The sequence below is a fragment of the Rhinopithecus bieti genome, unplaced genomic scaffold (assembly GCF_001698545.2).
Source record: "Rhinopithecus bieti isolate Rb0 unplaced genomic scaffold, ASM169854v2 scaffold_44745, whole genome shotgun sequence".
NCBI lineage: Eukaryota > Metazoa > Chordata > Mammalia > Primates > Cercopithecidae > Rhinopithecus > Rhinopithecus bieti.
This window is the reverse complement of record NW_016818280.1, coordinates 270132-293385: the sequence shown is the minus strand read 5'-3', so window position 1 is coordinate 293385 and position 23254 is coordinate 270132. Positions and strand designations below refer to the sequence as shown.

The 23254-nt window shown below is 56.2% G+C and overlaps 2 protein-coding genes across 12 annotated transcripts in view; one reads left to right on the top strand and one right to left on the bottom strand.

The window, feature by feature from the left end:
- Positions 1–18436, bottom strand: part of ARVCF (ARVCF delta catenin family member) — a 58141-nt gene extending 39705 nt beyond the window's left edge. The window contains 2 exon segments of the mRNA XM_017856641.1: positions 12071–12124; positions 18167–18436. The gene's annotated coding sequence lies outside the window, so the exon portion shown is untranslated.
- A 4235-nt stretch (positions 18437–22671) lies between these two features.
- Positions 22672–23254, top strand: part of TANGO2 (transport and golgi organization 2 homolog) — a 49235-nt gene continuing 48652 nt past the window's right edge. For 5 of the 11 annotated variants that reach the window (XR_001882358.1, XM_017856695.1, XM_017856688.1 and 2 more), the window contains exon 1: positions 22679–22736. The gene's annotated coding sequence lies outside the window, so the exon portion shown is untranslated. Of the gene's footprint in view, positions 22894–23254 lie in introns of all 11 variants that reach the window. The other 6 variants (XR_001882359.1, XM_017856693.1, XM_017856692.1 and 3 more) reach the window with 5 other exon arrangements.

The following is a 23254-nucleotide window of genomic DNA, read 5'->3' as shown; positions in this document are numbered from 1 at the left end:
CGGCTAGTTTTTTGTATTTTTAGTAGAGACGGGGTTTCACCGGGTTAGCCAGGATGGTCTCGATCTCCTGACCTCGTGATCCGCCCGTCTCAGCCTCCCAAAGTGCTGGGATTACAGGCTTGAGCCACCGCACCCGGCCCACCCAGGTAATTTTTTTAATTTTTTTTTTATTTTTAGTAGAGACGGGGTTTCACCATGTTGACCAGGATGGTCTTGATCTATTGACCTCGTGATCTGCCTGCCTCAGCCTCCCAAAGTGCTGGTATTACAAGCATGAGCCACCGCGCCTGGCCTACCCTTTTTAAATAAATAGTTATCAAAGGTAAAAATTTAAGGCTGGGTGCAGTGGCTCACACCTGTAATCCCAGCACTTTGGGAGGCCAAGGCAAGTGGATTTCTGGGGCCCAGAAGTTGGAGACCAACCTGGGCAACATGGCACAAACCTGTCTGTACAAAAAATGCAAAAATTAACCAGGCATGGCCAGATGCTCATGCCTGTAATCCCAGCACTTTGGGAGGCCGAGGCAGGTAGATCACCTGAGCTCAGGAGTTCAAGACCAGCCTCGCCAACACGGTGAAACCCCGTCTCTACTAAAAATACAAAAAAATTAGACGGGCATGGTGGCATGCACCTACAGTCCCAGCTACTAGGGGGGCTGAGGCAGGAATATCACTTGAACCCAGGAGGTGGAGATTGCAGTGAGCCAAGATTGTGCCACCGCCCTCCAGCCTAGGTGACAGAGTGAGATTCCATCTCCAAAAAAAAAAAAAAATTAGCCAGGCATGCTGGCATGCACCTGTAGTCCCAGCTACTTGAGAGGCTGAGGTAGGAGGATCACTGGGGCCTGGGAGGTCGAGGCTGCAGTGAGCTCTAATCATGCTACTGAACTCCAGCTTGGGTGACAGAGTGAGATCCTGTCTCAAAAAATAAAAATAAAAATGTAAGAATACAGAATTGTATACATATGTAACAAACCTGCACGTTGTACACATGTACCCTAGAACTTAAAGTGTAATAATAATAATAATAATAAAGGCTAAAAAAAAGAAAAAGAATACAGAATTGTCTGTTTAGAAACTGAAAAAATATACTCCCGTATCATACCTTAAAATGTATGGGTTACAGCCAGAATTGTCCTCAGAGGTAAATTCAAAGCCTTAAACCGTTTAATTATCAAACTATAAAGGATGAATATGAGTAAATTAGGCCCCAAACAAAAATTCTCATTGAAATGACCAAGAAAATATGGAAGTTAAGGGAATAAAAATTGTACCTATCACTGACTACCTTTCACAAGCCAGAAAGAGAGAAATTTTCAACAGATATTGTTCAGAGAGGACAGGACTAGAGAAGATACAGAAAATTAACCTGTGAGCCCAGGATCACACTGTCAAATTCCCTGTTGTGCTCCCAGGCCTCTGCCTGTGCAGAGATTTACAAAAATCTAAACCTTCCCCTGCCTCTACAGCTGAAACTGAAAGTCAGAGACAGAAACTACCTGGGCTTCTGCTGGGTGACAGGTCAGGGCAAGTGCAGCAGCCAGCACAGCACCTGACACATAGCAGGTGCTTGAGGTGTTTCTGCTGCACAAAGAAAGCAAGGATGAGCAGCCAGGAACAGTGCACTGGCCAGCAAAGCATCATAGCTCCCGTGCGCAGACCAGCCTGAAGAATCAGAGCTGGGCCCTACACTGAAGGCAATTTGTACAGGAAATTGAAGAAGTGTCATGAGAAGGACTGCCCTGGGGCTCCAGAGGCTCAGGAGGCGCTACCTTGGTGAGGCCATCTCTGCATCTAGAACGATCAGGGAGTGGGCCACCCAAGCACTCTGCAGAGTCCAACGTGGGGGTGGGCAAGCAGTAAGGATGGTGGTGTCCCAGGGACTTCAGGCTTTTATCCTGAAGGGGATGGGAAGACTCCCAGGAGGAAATCATAAACATTTGCTGAAGCAGTGGGCAAGAAAACCAGGCTCAGCACAGGAGCTTCCAAGGCCCTGGAAGAAAGAGCCCCTACCAGTTGCAGGGGAAGGGACAGGGGACACTACCCCACTCCTACCCAGTCCCCTTCTCGCTGCCCAAGCCTGCTGTCCTCAGATTTGGGGGACACTCCTCCTGCCCTACCAAAGTGGCAGTGGCTCTGGGAGGTAATCACTATCGGCAGGTGATATAGTTTGAATATTTGTCCCTGCCCAAATCTCATATTGAAATGTAATCCCCAATGCTGAAGGTGGGGTCTGGTGGGAGATGAATGGATCATGGGGGCAGATTTCTCATGAATGTTTTCACGCCATCCCCTTGGTGCTGTCCTTGCAACAGTGAGTGAATTCTCATGAGATCTGGCTGCATAAAAGTGTGTGGTACCTCCTCCTCCTCTCTCTCTTGATCCTGTTTTCGCCATGTGAAATGCCTGCTCTCGCTTCCCCTTCTGCCAGGACTGGAAGCTTCCCGAGGTTTCGCCAGAAGCTGATGTTGGAGCTATGTTCCCTGTACAGCCTGCAGAACTGTGAGCCAATTAAACCTCTTTTCTTTATAAATTTCCCAGTCTCAGGTATTTCTTTATAGCAGTGAAAGAAGAGCCTAATACAGTGGGGGTTGAGAGACTCCAAGTAAACAGGGCAGGACAGGTGGGTTTAGGGTTGGGGGCGAGCACCAGGAGTAAGGGGACCATGCTAGCTTACGGAATGGACCTCGAGACCCAGGGCTCCCCAGGACACAAGGCTGTCAGCGTGGGTCACTGGGTCACAGGCAGCCTCCTTCCTTGCACCACACTCTGGGGCCTGCCTACACCCACCCCCAGCAACACTGAACCTCTGGAAGACCCTGGCTCTGCAAAAACAAGTCTGTGAACATGAAGCCTTAGTTTAAAATTAACCAATGCCTCTTTCACAGGTTTGGTAAATAAACGTTCGGAATTCTTTCTTCAAACACAAATAACTGAATTAGTCTCATTACAAACAATAGCTCCCTGCAGATGGGCAAATGCCACAGAAATGTCACCAAAAAGGCTGGAAACGGAGGGTGCGCTTGCCTGCGGCTGGGCTGGCTCACTGAACCTCGGTTTCCCCAGTATAAGACACTCCTCTCCCACAGGTTCTAAGGTCCTGGAGGAAGATGGGTCTCATCCAAGTCCCTGGCCCCAGTTGAGTCTGGGCCTCAGCGGGTACAGCAGTTGGGTTGGGGGAGCTCCAGCTGAGAGGAGGTGGAACCAGGTGGGGTCCTGACCATGCCCTGACCATGCCCTGTCCTCTCCAGGGCCCTAGCCAGGCTGCTGGCCCTCCCAGGAGGCAGTAAGACCCCATTCTCCCCAGGCAGGGGGACACAGGTGCGGCTTACAGTCTCTGCTCACTGACTGGAGGACCCGGTGCCACAGCCAACCTGCCCTAGTGTATTCAGAAGGCCCCTCTCCAGCAACCTCGGTTCCCAAAAGGTGCCAGGTGCAGCCAGGGTGCTTAGAACATAGGACCGACACAGTGGCTCACGCCTATAATCCCAGCACTTTGGGAGGCCAAGGCGAGCGGATCACTTGAGGTCAGGAGTTTGAGACCAGCCTGGCCAACATGGTGAAACCCCGTCCCTACTAAAAATACCAAAAATTAGGCTGTGCGGTGGATCACACCTGTAATTCCAGCACTTTGGGAGGCCGAGGCGGGCGGATCACCTGAGTTCGGGAGTTCGAGACCAGCCTGACCAACGTGGTGAAACCCCATCTCTACTAAAAATACAAAAAAAAAAAAAAAAAATTAGCCAGGCATGGAGGTTTATGCCTATAATCCCAGCTACTTGGGAGGCTGAGGCAGGAGAATTGCTTGAACCCGGGAGGTGGAGGTTGCGGTGAGCTGAGATCACACCATTGCACTCCAGCCTGGGCAACAAGAGTGAAACTCCTTCTCAAAAAAGAAAAAAGAAAAGAAATCAAAAGTTAGCCCACTGTGGTGGCACATGCCTGTAGTCTCAGCTACTCAGGAGGCTGAGAGAGAAGAATCACTTGAACCTGGGAGGTGGAGGCTGCAGTGAGCTGAGATCACGCCACTGCACTCTAGCACAGGCAAGAGTGAGACTGTCTCAAGAAAAGAAAAACAACATGAGGGGTGTCATCCTTCTCCCCTCCATCCCCAGGCCATGGCTCCAGGCCCCTAACCACCTCTTGCTGACCTCACTTCTCCTGTACCCCAACTCCTCCTGAACCCAAACCGGAATCCCATCCCAAATCTCCCTGTCCCCCACCTCCTCCCGAATCCCTCCTCTCCCTCCTCCTACTCCCCTCAGGGCTGTCAGGGCTTCTCAACAGGGTCCCCACAGCCTCATCCTTCTCCGTGCTGGGAGACCTGGTAGCCCATGGCATGTTGCAAGGGGCACAGCTGATCCCCTCCACAGAGCCCTGGCGCCCGCACCTGCACATGGGCTTGTAACCGGAGGCTGGGGGAAGCTGAGGTGCACTAGCTGTGTGCACAGGAGGCTCAGCCCGGTGAACCATCTTCACAACCGGGATCCAGCAATACCCTTGCTGCGGGTCCCAGAGGCCTGCCTGGCCGGCGATCATCTGCAGGAGTGCTGGCATCACCCGGCACCAACACCCACAGGGACCAGGCTGGGGTAAGAAAAGGCACAGGACTGGCAGGAAACAGAAGCTAAGCAAGAAGCTCCTGCACCTACTGTGCGAGGTGCTAGAGGCAAGCTAGGTGGGCCAGCTCCGGGCCCAGGATGGCCTGGATCCCATAGCAAACCAGGAACTGTGTCACCTCACACACCCCCGCTGGGGGATCTGGGCTCCTAATTCACAGATACGGAGCCATGCATAGGGTAGCGGCACTTCATGGAAGGGGCAGATTCCTGCACTGTCTGTCTTCCCATTGTGGGGGTCTGTCCTCAGTGCAGGGCCCCAGGTGGGCGCTGTCTGCAGAAGGTGGGAGTGGCTGTCTCTCTGGAGAGGGGCTGCTGGGGCCCCTTCCCTCAGCTGCTACCTGAGGCCTTGGTATCCCTGGTGTCTGATCATCCCACCAAGTCTCTGCCCCCAGCACACACACATTTTCTGCCCCACCGGGACCTCAAGGTCAAGCCCAAGTTGTTCAAATACAGAAAAGCTACTCATGGCATGAAATGTTTGTTGCTGCAGCCCTGATAGTGGAGAAAAGTTGGAAACAGCCTGAACATCCAAGATGGAAGCTGTCTCCTGAACACGCCTGGGAAAAGAGCAAGGCTGGAGGGGAAGGAGCTGGGGTGCCAGAGGAGAGGCAAGCCCACCGCAGTGGAACACCAAGGGTATGACAACAGGGGGCGCTGATGGGCAGTGCCGGGGCACAGGACCGTGGCACACATCACACTTAGAAAGCACACATCGGGGAGGGTGGGGGAGGTCAGGTGTGCTGGGCTGTGCGCCTGCAACAAGCATAAGTTTTTGTTCCTCCTTTGCTGTGTTTTCTATATTTTCTATAAACAAGCACATACTGCTTCATTATTTAAAGGGCCAGGCACGATGGCTTACACCTGTAATCCCAGCATTTTGGGAAGCCGAGGCGGGCAGGTCACTTGGGGCTAGAAGTTTGAGACCAGCCTGGCCAATGTGACAAAACCCCATCTCTACTAAAAATACAAAAATTAGCCAGGTGTGGTGGCAGGTGCCTGTAGTCCCAGCTACTTAGATGGCTGAGGCACGAAAATCACTTGAACCCAGGAGGCAGAGGTTGCAGTGAGCCAAGACTGCACCATTGCACTCCAGCCTGAGTGACAGAGTGAGACTCTGTCTCAAAAAAAAAAAAGGGGGGGTGCTGGCACCATAGTCACCTGGCCTCTGCCTTGGCTCTCAGCCTCTCAGGCACACCCAGGGGAGCCTGGCCCAGCAGATGCAGGAAACACGTCTGTGGCACTGTAAGGGCCTCAACTCCAGGCCTAGGGTGGGTGGTGGAGCCTCTGAGGAGGGAGACGTTGCCTAGTGAAGGGTGGACCTTGTCCAGGGTGAGACCTCTCCACTTACGCGGTCTCTGACTGCTCAGTGGCCTGGCCTCACTTTTTCCACCTGTATACTCACTGGCCCTCCAGGGACTATGGATCCCCTGGATGGGCCCTGGGGGCACCCAGCACCTCCCCTCAGGGCACACAGCAAAGGCCCTGGGGAGGACTGGGAGGATGGGGTTGGTAGCCATCTCTGCAGCATCATTATCTTGCAAAATGCAGCAAGTAAATTCAGACATGTAAATGGCCTAATTAAAATTTCAGGAAGAGTAAAAATATTTTAAAAAGAGAAAGTTTAACTAAAGGCATATTTTAAATACTGAAGTTATCAACTGCAAAATGGTCAACCTGGCAAGATGGGCCACAGGGGAGGGGGTGTGGGGCGCCCAGCGCCCATCTTCCCCAGCCTCACTCCGTATAGCTGTCCCCACGTCCTCTACCAGGCAGGTGAGAGAAGCCTCAGGCTCCCCAAATCTGAGCTTTAGGGGGGCACTCCCACAGGAACACTCCTACTGCATTGGACCTGACTCAAAGGATGCCCTCTGCTGTGGGTCAGGCACCCAGCCTGAGCCCAGGGAGGCTTCAATAACAGCCAGAGCCAACTGCAGCCAGTGGGACACAGGAGGCCCAAGGAGGGACCAGAGAGGCAAGCCCAGGGGCCTGGGATGCTCCAGGGAGGACAGAGACGAGGCGAGAGCTGGGGTAGACACAGGGGATGAAATGCACCAAACAGCCACTGCACTGTAGCCTGTGTACAGCTCAGGAGAGTCCCTGTACATGGCATGACCAGGGCCCTTGCTGGTGTCCTGAGCACTGCTGGCCTCCCCAGGTTGACCCCATAGCACAACCTCACCACCAGCCACGAGTCATCCTGAACAAGGGGCGGCACAGCGGGGGTGGCTGGCCAGCCTACACCAGGCTCTCCAGCCACAAAGAGAAGGTCTTCATGCAGCAGCCAGATCGCCGACCACCACCTGCCCACCAGCCCAAGGCTGGGACACAAAGAGGACACACATGAGCCCCTGGTCTGGCAGTGCCTCTGTCGGAGGCATGTGAACCAGAACAACTCCATCTTGAATAGGAGCTGGGTAAAATGAGGCTGACACCTACTGGGATGACTTCCCAGACTATTAAGGCATTCTAAGTCACAGAATGAGATAGTAAGTCGGCACAAAATACAGGTCATAAAGACCTTGCTGATAAAACAGTTTGCGGTAAATGAGCTGGCGAAAACCCACCAAAACCAAAATGGTCACAAGAGTGACCTCTGGTTGTCCTCACTGCTACACTCCCACCAGCGCCATGACAGTTTACACATGCCATGGCAATGTCAGGAAGTTACTCTGTATAGTCTAAAAAGGGGAGACATGAATAATCCACTTCTTGTTTAGCATTATCATCAAAAAATCATCATAAAAATGGGCAACCAGCAGCCCTCAGAGCTGCTGTCTATGGAGTAGCCATTCTTTTATTCCTTTACTTTCTTAATAAACTTGCTTTCACTTTGCACTGTGGACTCGCCCTGAATTCTTTCTTGTGCAAGGTCTAAGAACCCTCTCTTGGGGTTTGGATCAGGACCCCTTTCCTGTAACAACTCTGCCTCAGGTCACAAGGATATTGGAGCCCATGACCCTCGAGGATGAGGCCAGTCCTCCCAGCAGCCTGGGCAAGGGACACCCTCCTGCTTCCCCATGAAAGGCCATGTGAGTTGGCCGGGCGCGGTGGCTCAAGCCTGTAATCCCAGCACTTTGGGAGGCCGAGACGGGTGGATTACGAGGTCAGGAGATAGAGACCATCCTGGCTAACATGGTGAAACCCCATCTCTACTAAAAAATACAAAAAACTAGCTGGGCGAGGTGGCTGGCGCCTGTAGTCCCAGCTACTCGGGAGGCTGAGGCGGGAGAACGGCGTAAAACCGGGAGGCGGAGTTTGCAGTGAGCTGAGATCCGGCCACTGCACTCCAGCCTGGGCGACAGAGCGAGACTCCGTCTCAAAAAAGAAAGGCCATGTGAGCTGACGTCAGGAGAGTCACACCCCTCACCACAGGCTGGCTCAGGGGCTGTGGGCCCCGAGGTCCCAGCAGTGTCCGCAACCTTAGCATACAGCATCGAAAGGCCAGGCACCCACAGAGAGGGCCAGGTGGCTGTGGGGGCCCAGGCCTTACTCTCAGGAAACGGGTCCCAGGCACACCACAACCCTCGCAGGGGAGCCAGCCTGCTCCAGCAGTGCCAGCTCACAGGGAGTCCCACACAGGTCCCAGGGAGAAGAAACCCCCCCCCCCCCCAGAGAACGACCACACACAACCCCTAGAGGCACACACAGGATACTTGGGACACCTGCCAGCAGACCGACAGCCAGGAGGCCCCCCACCCCGATCTTTACAACACCGGCAACCACAAACTGTAAGACACGAAGGCGTTGGGGCGTTTCCATTTTCTAATCACAGAAGACACTAGTCAAGAAACAGTTCAGGCTGGGCGCGGTGGCTCATGCCTATAATCCCAGCACTTTGGGAGGCTGAGGTGGGAGGATCACCTGAGGTCAGGAGTTCAACACCAGCCTGGCCAACATGGCGAAACCCCATCTCTATTTAAAAAAAAAAAAAAAAAATTACAAAAATTAAACCGGGGATGGTGGCAGGCGCCTGTAATCCCAGCTACTCGGGAGGCTGAGGCAGGAGAATTGCTTGAACCTGGGAGGTGAAGGTTGCAGTGAGCTGAGGATGCACCACTGCACCCCAGCCTGGGTGACAGAGGGAGACTGTCACAAAACAAACAAACAAAAAGGAAATAGTTCAGATGCAGCTGTAAAAACAAAGTTAAATCACTGCTGCCCGTTCACATCAGAATAAATACTAGTTGGTGCTATGGGCTGAATGTGTGCCCAAAGTCCATGTGCTGGAAACTTAATTCCCAACACAACAGTGTTGAAAGTGGGACCTCTAAGAGATGTTTAGGTCACAAGGGCTCTGCACATGAATGGATTAATTCCGTTACTGTGGGAGTGGATTTGTTATCTCGGGCGCAGGTTCCTGATAAAAGGATGGGTTCTGCCTCCTTCAGCGCTCTCTCACCTGTGCTCCTGCCCTTCTGCCACCTCCTGGTCCTGGGGTATGCAGTGACAAGAAGGCCCTCGCCAGATGTGGCCCCTCAATCCTGGACTTCCCCGTCTCCAGAATTGTTAGAAATAAGTCTTTGTTTTTCAGGAATTAGCCAGTCTCAGGTATTCTGATACAGCAGCACCAAGTGGACTAAGACAGACAGATTAAATCCTGTGTACAAAACTAAAGGAAAAATACCTTCTAGAAGAAAAGACAGGTGCATGTTTATCTGGCTATATGCTAGGGAGGGTGACTACACAGAGTGACGGAATATCTAAAAATGGAGAAAGGCCGGGTGTGGTGGCTCACGCCTGTAATCCCAGCACTTTGGGAGGCCGAGGCGGGCAGATCACGAGGTCAGGAGATCGAGACCATCCTGGCTAACAGGGTGAAACCCTGTCTCCACTAAAAATACAAAAAATTAGCCGGGCATGGTGGCGGGCGCCTGTAATCCCAGCTACACGGGAGGCTGAGGCAGGAGAATGATGTGAACCCGGGAGGCGGAGCTTGCAGTGAGCCGAGATCACACCACTACACTCCAGCCTGGGGGACAGAGCGAGACTCTGTCTCAAAAAATAATAATAAAAAATAAAACTTAAAAAATAAAATAAAAATGGGGAAAAATCCAACAGACTTCACCACAAAATGTAAAACATTCTTGACATCAAAATGATCATAAACGAAAATTAAAAGGGTGAGAAAATGTACAGCAGACAGAAAATGAGTGAAGAATGAATATCTTTTATATATAAGGACTCACATAACGGCTGAGAAACCCATCAAAACCCAAGAGAAAGCCCGGCATGGGGGCCAGGCAGCCACAGGAGACGAAGCCGCAACACCCCGCAGGCACATGGCGGCTGATGGAGGAGGCCAGGCTGGTGCTGATCTCTGACAGGACACCACTGCTGGTCAGCTATGGGAAAGGGCAGGGCATCTGTGTCCCCGCCAGCTCTTCTCACCCAGGCCTGGTCTCAGCGTGCACTACCCCATCACACCCTCCCAGCTCCCCCTCCTAAGGGAGCCCTGCTACTCATCACCATCTTGTAACTCCACAGTTGGCCACTGGTTTCTCTGTCTGTTGTGTTGTTTCTCTGCGTGTCTCCTCAACCCGGCTGGGAGCTCCTCAGGGGAAGGGCTGGGCCTGATGTGTCTGTGATGCCCAGGACTCAGCATGAGGCTGGGTGAGTGGGTGCTGAGTATGGCAACACATGGGTGTTTATATCAGCCCCTGTCCCAGCTGAGCCCTGAGGCTCCCTCCTGCTGTGGGCAGGACCACACCTCAGGGCCCAGCAGAGCAGGCAGCCACAAGCCAGGGCCCAGGTTGCCCAGGCCAGCACCACACCAGCACCCAGAGCAGACATGACAAATCAATCACCACAGCAGACCAGAATAAACAATCACCACATTCCAGGTGGGCAGGACAGGAGATGGGGAAAGGCAGAGAAAGAGGCACAGAGAGGGCCACAGAGAAACACAGAGAAGACCAAGAACTGGAAGGGAGAGGGAAAAGGAGGGACAAGAAAGGAGCAAGCAACAGGAGGGAGAGTGAGCAAGTGTGCCTGCGCAGCCTTGGACCTGCCCAGCCAACCACCCTCCTGCGGGCCTTGTTACCAGGGCTGTTGTTTGGCATCTGGCTGACCTGGCCTCCCTGAAGTGTGGTGGCCTATGAGGAGTTAAGGCCAGTGGGACAGCTCCTCTTGCCACCCTGAGATGCCCCATCCCCATGCCACAAGCAACCCAAGTACCTTGCCTGAGCCTCTTTGTCCCAACCCAGAAGACCCTGCATAGCCAAATGTCCTGAGCAGTGACATTCTCGGGCAGACGCTGATCCTCCCACACAGCCAGGAGGCAGCAGACCCAGCTCCCACTAGGCTGACCTAGCTGGCAACTTTCCACGCCCAAGGACTTGGGAACAGGCAAGGAGTCAGTCATCCTGTCCCTCCCCTCTGTCCTAGAGCCCTCAGCCCAGGTCACTCAGGCATCCGGAGGCCATGGCCTTCTCCCTACCACTTAAGCACAGCACTGGTTGGGCCACGCCTCCACACTGGGCACTAAGTGTCACTGAGAAACCACAGGGCTGTCAGCCATGCCTCCCACAGAGACTGCTTTCTGGGGGGACAGGCAAATGGCCAGGGTGGGACTGAAGGAACAAGAACGGCCAGGAGCCATTCTTTTAAGTCATCACCCACTCTGCAGAATAGCATAGCACCCATCACGACAAAACCCTGTTAGCGTGGCTATGAGCAGGGTATGCCTTACCACCCTTCAGAGGGTCCTGGGGGACATGGACCACTCAGCCTCCAACCCTGCCACGCTCCAACCTGGGCACTATGCCTCAGTCCCACTGGAGCTAGCAGCCATGATAAGCAGAGGAATCCCCAACACAGATAATACCCGAGGCCACGGGCCAGTACACGTGGTCTATGGCTGTGATCAGAGCCCGTTCAGACTATTCAGTTACGGGCTGTCTGCAGCCATTTTCATCCTACAATGGCAGAGCACTGCAACTGTGACAGAGACCATAAGGCTTGCAAAATTGAATTACTCTCTGACCCTTTCAGACAAAGTTTTGTGTGCCTGGCCTCCAGGACTATCCTCTGTCCCTGTGGCTCCAGTCTCCCAGGGGCAAGTGAATGGCTGTGCCAATACTGGATGCTACTGCGGCTGGCATACTAGCTAAGGCAGGTGAAGAGCAGACCCAGTGAATGTCCAAACCAACACCAACCAGCAACCTAGTCAGCCAGCCCCAAACAGGCTTGTCCCTAAAGCCAGACATCAAAACAGTGGCTGCTGTCCATATTCAGGCCAGTAACAAACTGGCCTGAAGCTGGGAGGCAGGAGGCCCTCACATCCACCCTGTCCAGCCCAGGAGCTGTGCCCACCCAGGGTGAGAAGGACCAGGAGCACACCGTGTCCACGGCCACAGTCCATCCCTGTCACCCCCACCCTCCAGGCCCACAAAAACACTCTGCTGTCCATGTGGGAGAGGATGTCCCCAAGCTAAACCCAGGCCACTCACCTGTCTTGAGGGGAGATCAGCATGTCCTGATGCCCACCCTGTGGGCTCTGGCTCCTGCAGGGAAACCAGAAGACACAAGTGAGGTCAATCCAGCTGGTAAGTCCCTGCTGGATAAAGGTACACCAGCCCAGACCGTCCTCTAAGAAGGACTTTGTCAAGCCTGACCTGAAGGTCATCCCATGGTGCTCCTGACTCATAACCACACACTCATGTGTACCTTCTTGTCCCCACGTGTCCAGGACTGCAGTTGACACTGGGCTGCCAGGGTTCCTTGTCAGCATTTCTAATGCTGTTGACCATCCTTCAGGAACGTGATCCTTCAGAGATGTGGACGAATAATGATGTCTTCCCCATCACACACAGCACAGCAGGAGGACTCCCACCCCAGGGTAGCCAGGCTCAGGTCCTGCTGGCCCACGCCCTCCTGGCCCACGTAGGTGCTCATAGCTCCACAAGGCACCTGCTCTACCTCCCTGGAGTCTGCTCCTGCCTTGTAGGCCAGGCCATGTGCCTCTCCTGAGGTTCCCTGAGGCCAACACAGATCCTGGGCCCTCCCAGGCAGGCAGCTGCCCCCAACAGTCTCCAGGACAGGGAAGGCAGGGAAGCAGGCAGGTTCCTGGCCCTGGAGCGGAGGCCAGGTATGAATGACCATTTGTCTGGGACGGGGGACCTGGCACTCAAGCCTGGGGTGCTCAGGCTTATGGGCTGGAGCAGGAGACAAAGGGGTGCCTGTGCTCACACAGCCTTCAGCCTTCCTCAGGGAAGGACCCTGCGGTTTCCTGTCTCAGCCAATGGCCCCGGGGACACATTCCCTCTCGTTATATCTAGGCCTGGGGATGTTGCCAGAATGTTCATGTCGTAAAAATGAAAAACAGGACACCGCAGACAGACAGGGAAGGGCTGGGCCTCGGACGGGAGGCCGTCTCTGGGGGACATGGGTAATGAGAGCTCTCTCCCTCAGCTCTACGGTGTTTTCTAGATGGTTCTGGGGCTCTGCCCAATAGTCCTTTGTGGTCATGGTCCATTCTGGCGCCCCCATGGTGTGTCTCCCTGTCTCCCAACAGCCTCTTCATCATGGGAAGGGGTCCAAGTGAGGGTGGGCGACAGGCTACGCCTCAGGGTGGGATCATGGGGGATGGGACACGGGGCCTGAGGCAGGGAAGAACCAGGGACCAAGCCAGGCACATGTGCATATGCATGTGTGTGCATGTGAATATGAGTGTGTGTATGTGCCTGAGAGGGGCGGGCCCGGCTGGGAGCCCACCCACCAGCACTGCGTCCCCAAGAAGAGATGCTGCTCCTACTCCAAGGTCTGAGGCTTAGGAACCAGCTTTTGCTCTGAGTGTGACATTTCTAGGAAACCTCTGCTTTTAGCTTAAGTGTTCACATAGGTTTTGAACCACAGAGAACCATGTGACGTTTTTAAATCAGCCCTGATAAGCACCAGCCCCTCCCGAGGAGTCACCATGTGCCACAGACTCACGACACACTGGCTGTGAGCCATCATCTCACTGACACTACCAGGTGCCTCAGGTTGGCTATATACCCCATTTTACACATGGAGAAACTGGGTCCAGGCCAGACAGTGGCTGGGCCAGGATTTAACTCAGGTCTTCCTGCCCCCAGGGCCTCCCAAAGTCCCCCACCCAGATGGGGAAGTGTGGCCAAAGAAGAACACGGCTCTTTACTCATGGGCCTCCCACCTCATGGGGTCCAGCCAGGCCAAGAACCTGCAACCATATGGGAGAACCAATAGGAGACCCCGGGAAGGGGTTCAAGTGAGGCACTGGAGAGGGCTTCCCCCAGGAGATGGGTGGGAGCAGAGAACAGCAGCACCACAGGAGGCTGGATGGTAGGAGCAGCCAGAGCTGCAGGTCTCCTTCCTAAGGGTACGCTAGCCACAGCAGTATCGTACAGGCAGGGGCAGAGCAGAGCATCTGTGGCCAACCTAAGGGAGCTCTGGGCAGTGGACGGACAGAGGGATGACAGGCAGGACAGTGATGTGAAGGCAGAACTAGTGATGGGATCATATGGAAAGGTAGGGGGTGCACACCTTGGGGAGCCCCCCGAGTACCACTTCAAGGCTGCTCTGCAGGCCCTGAGGTCACCTGCCTGGCCAAGGACCCAGTACCAGCTGCCTCAAGGCAGGGGGACGACCACACCCTTTATTGGGCCCTTTCCCCCAGTGAGGATGGCCTGGCATGGGCCCCCCAACTAAACTCTCCAGACCCAGTGGCTGGCCACGGGGCTCTGCCAGCCCCTGGCTACACCCCACTGATGCCCTAGGAAGGCCTGTGGTTCTGGCACGGTATCCATGGTCCAATCAAAGGGTTGAGAGGTCTCATACTGGGGCATGAGCCTGGCCCAGGCCACAAAGCCAGATTAGCAAGCTACAGCCCCTTGGATGGCTGACAGCACGGGGCAGCTCCCATGGGTACACACTGGGCCCAGAACTGGGATAGAGGATGCAGCCCGGGCTGGGTAGGCAGTGAGGAGCCCAGGTGAGCTCATTCTGCACTCCCTGAAATGTGGTCTCAGCAGGCCACCACCTCCCCAAGTCTCCTCACTTCCTGCTCTGTGAGCGGGAAGTGACACTGACTGCAGGTAGCTGAGAACATGCCCTGGTAACAGCCAATGCAGGCAGGTGCGTGGAGTGCCCCATGGCCACTGGACAGGGAAGGTCCTTGCTGCTCAATGACAATGGTGTCCACTACAGCAAAACCCAGTGTTCTCCTAGGCCTGCTGCCACTCTGGGCACATAGTGAGAACACGCCCACTTCTACTGTGGACATTGAGACACAGCCCACACCTGGGAAGGCCTGGGAGGCCCCTGGAAACACACTTGAAGGACACTGCACTTTTGGGGCTACATAGGCACAGGGCTAGTCTTTCACTATCCCCACTGAGCCTGTGTGTGGTCACCCACCATTTGGCCTTCAGGCCTCCTTCCGTCTGCACTAAGTGTGTGAGGGGCACCAAGGGGACTTGCTTGGCTCCTCTCTAACTCCAGGCCCTCCACAGGCAGCTCAGAGGCTGAGCTCCGGTCATCCAAGCCAGTAGTCTGGGGAAGGGTCCTGGTCTGCTGCAGGAAGCTGGGTGGAGCCAGTCTTGCCTGCCATGGCGGTCCCAGCTGCCCTCTGGTGGCCACGCTCGGCTCCCCATTGCTTTGCAAGAGATGGCAGTCCCTCAGTCAGCAGGGGCAGTGGGAAGGACCTGTGCCTAACTGGTTATGGGGTGGGGTGAACTCTGTGGCCCCAGGCATCCACCAGCTCTGGGTCATCTTCCTGACCTGAAATAGGCCGAGATGTGAAGCCCCTGAGCCAGGAAAGCCTACTAAGGGATCCTTGATACCGTGTCTCCTCAGAGTAACCCAAGACTTCATCTTGGGTTTTTCTGGGTTTTTTTTTTTTTGAGACGAAGTCTCGCCCTGTCACCCAGGCTGGAGTGCGATGGCACGATCTTGGCTCACTGCAACTTCTGCCTCCCGGGTTCAGGCAACCCTCCTGCCTCAGTCTCCCCAGCAGCGGGGATTATAGGATGTGCCACCAGGCCCAGCTAATTTTTTTGTATTTTTAGTAGAAACAGGGTTTCACCATATTGGCCAGGCTGGTCTCAAACTCCTGACCTCATGTGATCTGTCTGCCTGCCTCGGCCTCCCAAAGTGTTGGGATTACAGGCGTGAGCCACCGTGACCAGTCCATCCTGGTTTTTTTTGTTTGTTTGTTTTTTGAGACAGAGTCTCACTCTATCACCCAGGCTGGAGAAGAGTGGTGTGATCTCGGCTCACTGTAACCCTCACCTCACCTCCCTGGTTCAAACAATTCTGCATCAGCCTCCCAAGTAGCTGGGACTACAGGCACATGCCACCATGACTGGCTAATTTTTGTATTTTTAGTAGAGACGGGGTTTCGCCATGTTGGCCAGGCTCGTGTCTAACTCTTGACCTCAGGTGATCCGCCTGCCTTGGCCTCCCAAAGTGTTGGGATTACAGGCGTGAGCCACCACGACTGGCCTCATCCTGGTCTTAACTGAAGCTGGTGGCAAAAGAACAGACACCTCCCCACGACTAAGCCACCATCAGGGAAGTCCCCAGGACCCCCAAGGCCCACCTGGTGCTCTGCAGTGCTGTCCCTGGACTCCCACCCTCCATTCCTGGCCCCATCTACAGAGTGGGCCCTGACTCCCTATCCCAACTCTACCCTGTCACTCCCTCTGCCAGGGCCAGGTGGGGAACACGACAGATGGGCTAGACAGAGGGTGATGCCTGGCATCCATGCGCAGAGCTCCCTGCTCCTCCCAGAGACTGGGGATCCTGCTGCTCCTGCTCCTCCTGTCCTCACTCCAGACAGCCTCATGCTCCCCCAGGCCAGACTCCTGGGGTGACGGAGCACAGTGAACTCACCCTGAATCCCTAGTAGCACAAACAGGAGGAGGGGTGCTACCCTACCCTCACAGAGCCACAGAGATGCAGAGGGAGGGAACACACTGCAGGGCCACCTCTGGAAGGGGTGCCAGAGCAAACATGGAAGCCCAGCAGCCCAGATGTGGTGGGTGGGGAGGCTCAAATTTAGCAGGACTGAAGGTCAGACCTTGTTCTCCCAGGAAGCACCTTGGTCAGGAGGTTCTTGTGTTTATGCAGAAAAATCTGACAGGGCAGCTCAGCCAAGAGCTGGGCAGGGGCTGGCTTGGCTGTGCTCAACTACCCTCTCAGCTGGGACTTGAGTCCCTTAGCGAATGTTCTGTGCCCAGTCCTCTGCTGGGCCCTGGTGGACCCCAAAATGGGGGTAGGGTGGGGTCAGGTGACAATTGGGAGCAGACATTGTAGACAGGATGCGGCAAGACTGGGGGAAATGCCTTCCCAGACACGCTGTGGTTCACACTGTGGCCTGACCTAAGGCCTGGATCACCTGCTCAGGAACTGACTGGCCACTGGCATGGCACACTGGGCAAGAGAGCGCTGACTGCCCCCTGCATTCAGCACCATCTCAGCTCCAATACAGTGAGTACAAGACAGGTAACACCCGCCCTGTTTGGACCAGACCTCTAACCACAGCCTGGATCCCAGACCAAAGGCAGATAAGGCAGTAGTAACGAAGTAGGAAGAAGTAAAGGCAGCTACCCCAGAGAAGCTAAGGTCAGGAGAGGTGGAGGCTCCCACTGCACCCCGCTGGCCCATACCATAGAGAAGGCTTCCCCCACAGCGGTGTGGGTACCCACCTGAGGTTATTAGCAGCATGAAGAGCCTACTTTAAAAAACACCCACAGGGCACCTTTATTTTCCTTATTTCTAAATATGCCTGGGTGTAGGGAAAGGGAGCTGAAGTCCTTTGGTTCCATTTTAAGTATGTTACGTTACACATAGCTAAGAAACGGTGAAATTTTATAAGCAGCCAATATTTAATTATTTAAAAATTAAAATAGGCTGGAGATCCCAGGCCATCTGCCCAGGGCGACTCCCCAGCAAACCGAGCAGAGGCTCCCAGAGTGCAGAAGACATGCTCTGCACGGGCCCCGAGGGGGCGCAGGCCGACGTGGGGAGGGAGACCCAGGCCGGGAATCCAGGTGGCGTGCCCTCGCTCACCACCGAGGCGGCAGGAGCAGCGCGGCGCGAGGACATCCCTCCGGGCCGTCGGTGCCCCTGCGTTTCCCGACGGCGCGCTGCCCCAGGAAAGTTCCCGGCCTGCCGCCCCTCGGGCCGCTGGAAAGTTTCCGTGGCCGCAGGGCCCTGGCAGCTAGGCGACAAGCGTCGAGCGGGGCTGACACGGCTGCGGGGTCGGGCCACGCTCAGCTGGAGAGCTCGACGCAAGGCGCCCGGCCGGGTCGAGTAGGGCTCCGAGACCGCGCACAAAGAGACCCGCCCCCTCCCCCGGCCCGAGGTCTCCAGCGCCGCAGAGCGCACGGACAAGATGCGGGTGGGGCGGAGATCGACTCCGAAGCCCGGCCCAGACCCTTGCCCTGATCTCGACTCCGGGCACAGGACCCAGGCCGGACCGCTGCCCGGAACGCGTCCCAGATCTGCAGCCCCGCCCCCAGTCCCGGCTTCGACCCGCGGCCCCAGCCCCGGGTCCCGCACCCCGCCCACTGGCTCAAGCTTACCTGGAGCGCAGCGTGGGCGGCTGCGCAGCGTGGAAGGCTCCGCAGCGCGGCCCCGGACCCAGAAGGGCGTCCCCGGGTCCCTCGGCGCGCAGGGAGCGGCGTTCTCAGGGCGGGGCGCGGCGAGGGTCGCCGTCCACTGGGCCGCAACTCAGGCCGGTGCGGGGACCGCCCCCTCCCTCTGGACCCAGCACGCAACCCGAGACCCTGTGCCAGCCCTCCCGCCCTCACGCGGCCCGTGTGCAAAGCGGGACGGGCCGGCAACGCGGGACTCCGCCCCGCCCCATCTGACCGCAAATTTTCCCATTGGCCGAGAGACCCGGCGCGGCACGGCAACCGGCGCCGATTGGACGGGTGCGCGGAGATGACGGCTCTCCATTGGGCCTTCGGGATGTCAGTCCCGGCGGCTGACCGGCCCCCCTCGCGGAGGGGCCGAGGCCCCGGCACCTGTCCGAACCTTTGCGGTGGTGGTGGCCGGGTAAGCGGGGCCGCTTCCTCCCCGCCGAGTTACGAGAACATCCCCCGACCATCCAGCCCCGAGCAGGGACTGGTAGGGCCGGCGCCCCTTCCCCGGATTCCGGCCGCGTAGCCTCCATTACCACCCCCAGTTCACAGGTATCCTTCTTCAGCCCCTGCTACTCGCTGTGCGCTGCGCGGTGCGCGCCGCGCCTTCCTGTCGACATGGAATTGTATTTCTCACGCTAACCGCGAGGGAGAGTTCTGCCACTATCCCCATTTTATAGTTGGGAAACAGCCTCAGAGAGGTTCTGACTTGCTTGAACACAGTCGTCTGACCCTGGGGACTCTCTCACCCTCACCGCCCCTGGGCCCCCGGAGCGGGGCGGCCGTGGAGGTAGGCTGCCTTATTTCCGAGGGCAGGAAGGGACCCCTTCGGTAAACCAGGGGCTCACCTCCCCCACCAGGCCTGGATGTGGAGACCTCTTAGGCTTGTTCCATCTTTCAGGTCCCCCATGGGGCCGCCTTTCCTTATTACCTCCTCCTGGCATCCTCACAGCCCCACAGCCCTCCATCTGGGGAAGCGGAGTTGTGCGTTTATGCCCCCGTACTGCTGTCCCATTTTCTCCACCTTACCTAGAGTCAGAAAGAAACGCGGCTTCACTGCCTGTTGAGATTGGCATGGTTGCGTTTCCTATCCAGATTGAGAGTACCTGACATGAGTGGGACCATGACCCTCCGCCCGCCAGCTCCGCGTAACCTTGTGGTGTGGGGGGAACCAGCAGGGATGCTGCCCAGTGGGCTTTTCTAGGGGGAGGTCCTAAGATGACTTCTTGGCCAGTGACCCTGGCTCATGCATGCTGTCAGCCTTTCCTGCCCTGGATGCACCTGGAGATGACCAGTTCCTCAGCTCATTGCATTCCCCAAGGCCACCTGGGGAACCAAACTGCCCACAACCGTGCTCATGGGTGGTGGAGGGGTGTGACCAGACACTCTTGTCTTTTCCACCCATATTGGGAGTCCAGTGTGTTCACCCAATCATTCCTTGGCCAGGACAAAGAAAATGAAATGGCCCAAGGCAAGGACTCACTGCTGGGGCCACCGCTGGGTCCATCTGTGTGCTGGCAGCATGGTGAATCGATCCCAGCTACCTTTCAGAGCCAGGCAGCTACTATCAATCGATTGGAGCTGGCACTTCATGTGCCAGTTGGCCTCCTGGCATAGGGTTGTTGCTTGCTGCTCTGGGAGGGCAGAATAAAGTATCTGTCCCTAGAATAGGGGCCCTCACAAGCCAGGTAGCTGTCATCCTCTGGAGCAGCACCATGGTGACATTCTGGCCCAGGTACTGTGTAGCTGAGGGGTCGTTTCCTCCATTTAGGAGTAGACATAATGAGTCCAGCTGTCCCCAGCCATCTCTCCAAGGCCACTGGACCCTGGTTCTGCTGGAGCCCCTCTTCTCACAGTGACCTCATAGTCCTGTACCACCCCCTCCCCAGACTTGCAAGGACTGGACAGACCTCTCTGTTGAAAGAGCACAAAAGAGAGAACCATACACCAACATCTGTGCAAGTGAGACTACCTCTCCCCTCTTCACCACCCCTACCACCCATAGGGTTACAGAGACTTGTCTGCCCTTGGCAGGCAGGATCACTGGCTGAGGTCAGAGGATGTGGGGGCAGCACCAATTCAAATAGGACTAAGGACTGCTGTCCAGCAGTTGGCCCATTAGGCTGCAGCCAGGGGTCAGAAACACAGCCAGGGAGGCTGGGCGCAGTGGCTCATGCCTGTAATCCCAGCACTTTGGGAGGCCAAGGCAGGCGAATCACCAGAGGTCAGGAGTTTGAGACCAGCCTGGCCAACATAGCAAAACCCCATCTCTACTAAAAGAATACCAAAAAAAGGTAGCTGGGCATGGTGGTAGACACCCATAGTCCCAGCTACTTGGGAGGCTGAGGCAGGAGATCCCTTGAACCTGGGAGGCGGAGGTTGCAGTGAGCTGAGACTGAACCACTGCACTGCAGCCTAGAAGACAGAGCAAGACTCCATCTCAAAAAAAAGAAAAAAAGAAAGAAAAATACAGCAAGGGAGACCACAGGGACCAGTAGCCCAGTGTCCTCCCTCTCTCATATTGTCACCTAGCTCCATAGGGACAGCTGTGGGGCCCACAGGGAAAGTCACAGAGAGAAAATGCTTTCAGCTGGATATCAAGAAGAACTTTTCAACAGTTGGAGCTGTTGAAACCAAAAGAGTGGCCACAGGAGGTAGTGAGCTTCCTATCTAAGTTTATGTGCAATTAGAGGTTGGATGTCAGTGAGCCTGTTGCAGCCCCAAGCTCCCAGGGCTTAGGTGCCCACCCTAGACCCATCTCATCTGCTGTCACCTGTTTCCTGGCATCACATGTCATCCAGACTGGAGTGTCAGTGGTAACAAAGAACATCAGAGTGTCTTCTCTGGCTCTGTCTAGCTGGGAAAAGTGTGGCTGGGGGTGGGGTTGGCCCAAGGCCACAAGCTATGACAGAACAGGAAGCAAACCACCATCTGACATGTTACTGCATCCCTCTTCGTGGGCAAAGGGAAACCTTAGTCAACTCATGTCCAGCTTTGAGGTGCATGGTCTGGTGCTTTGGGGCAGCCCACTCTGCAGCTGCTGCCATGAACCCCAGGGCAGAGCCCATCACCCCCAAGCCCCAGATCCCACTTGTCCACCATCACCACCTCTTGGCCCTATAGATTGCATAGGTTTGGCTGCTCAGAGGGAAATCACTGGTACCAGCCCTACACGATCCCACTGCTGGATGGTGGGAGAGACAACCATGTCTGGCTGGGTCTGCAGCCCACTAGCCATGAGTCCCTGGACATCTGGAGTCCTTGGTTTACTCATGTTGTGAAAGGTTCTGTTGGATTCCAGGAGAAACACGGATAAGACAGCAAAAGTGTGGAGCACAACGGGTCTGCATGTAGGTCCAGGTTAGACTCTTGCCTTTGCTAATTACCAGCCAGGTTCTTCCCATCCCTGAGCCCCAGTTTTCTGCAGGGCATCAGGGCACCTACGTCTTCAACGCAGGTTGAAGCTAATCTGGCCTCTCATGCTTGCCACCTTTTTTGACTTCAACTGAATGACATAACTCCTCCAAGTCTCAGTGTTTACATCTATAAAGTGGGGTGAAACAACTGCTGACCCAGACATTGGGTTTAGAGTGCTTTACACATTATCATTATCCCTAACGTCCTTGTCATCCATGTCATAGTTTTTTGAGTGCTCACTCTTTGAGGCAGGGCATGGGCCTCTGGGCTTTGACTCTCCACCTTTCTGCCACATAGGCCCAGGCACAGCCCGGAGGCCACTGGAGCAGGAGTCCCAGCTCATGCCTCTGTCCTGTTGGGAGGGCCCCAGTCAGTGTCCACCTGCTCGCCCTGCACAAGTCAAGCTGGGCCAGCCCCTCGTCACTGGGGCCTGGACCTGGATGTGAGCTCAGAGGCTACAGTGGGGGGGTGAAAGTAGGGGAGGGGATGGGTGTGCAGGGTATAGTGCTCAAATGCCTAGTCCAGGGTCTGGGGTCCATACTGGGAATGGCAGGGACATCAAGGAGGAAAGAGCCGACCTGGAGGCCATAAAGTGAAGGAAGGGATGGCCAGGGGGAGGATGGCCAGGTCCAGAGGCGGGGTTGAGTGGACAGGATGGGAAGACCAGGTCGCAGTCTGAGGGGGCCCTTCCAGAAGTGAGCATTCCTGTAGCTCTTTCGAGAGAGGCCGCAGGGTAGGCAGGTGATAGATGGTGTCCATGAGGGCATGAGCTGTGGGGCGGCTGCAACCTCCCAGGGCGTCCCCGCAGGCAGGGAGTCGCGGAGCACCCGAAGGCCGCGGGATCGGGAAGCGCTCAGACGCCCGCGCAGCTCCAAGCCATGGCGCAGCCCCGGGGGCGGGGCGCCAGGAGTCTGCAGCCTCCGAGCGACAGCGCTCGCAGCCAACGGGACTCCGGCATGCGGCGCGCCGCCCCGCCCCTCGCTGCGCGCGCCCAATGGTTGAGCGCGCCGGCCTTTCGGGCCCGGGCAGGGACTGGGTCTGGCTGCGGTGGCGCGCGGGCCGCGGCACCCGGAAGTCGGCGGCGGCGGAGGCGGTGAGTGCGCGGCTCCGGGGCTGGCCGACTCCTCTCGTGGCCTGGCCGGCCTGGGCTCGGGGGCACCGGGCTCTGGGTGCGCGGACCGGGCTAGGCTGCTTGAAGGTGGGTGGGCTGGCCGCACCGCCTCGCCCTGCCTCAGTTTCCCCTTTCTGAGGTATGGTATAGAATCAGGCGGCTGGGTCAGGGGCTACCACGTCGATCCCGGCTGACGAAATGCCCCGCGCCTTATTGGAGGGCGTTTTTGATACTCCCCGCTGACACGGGATGCGAGGGACACTGGCAGGTGGGAACCAGACTAGCTGCCGGGAGGCTGAGACTGACAGGGCCGGGTGCTGCGTGGTCCCTGCAGGATGGGTGGGCTGCGCGGCCTTGGCCAGCATCAGTGACAGCTCTGGAGCCCAGTCACTCTGTCCCCTACCCGCGGCCTGCTGCGGGCCGGCAGGGTGACAGCTATTGTGGGTGTGAGTAGATAGTAAGTGCTGGGTCATCCCTGCGCCTGAATGCGGCCTTCCTGG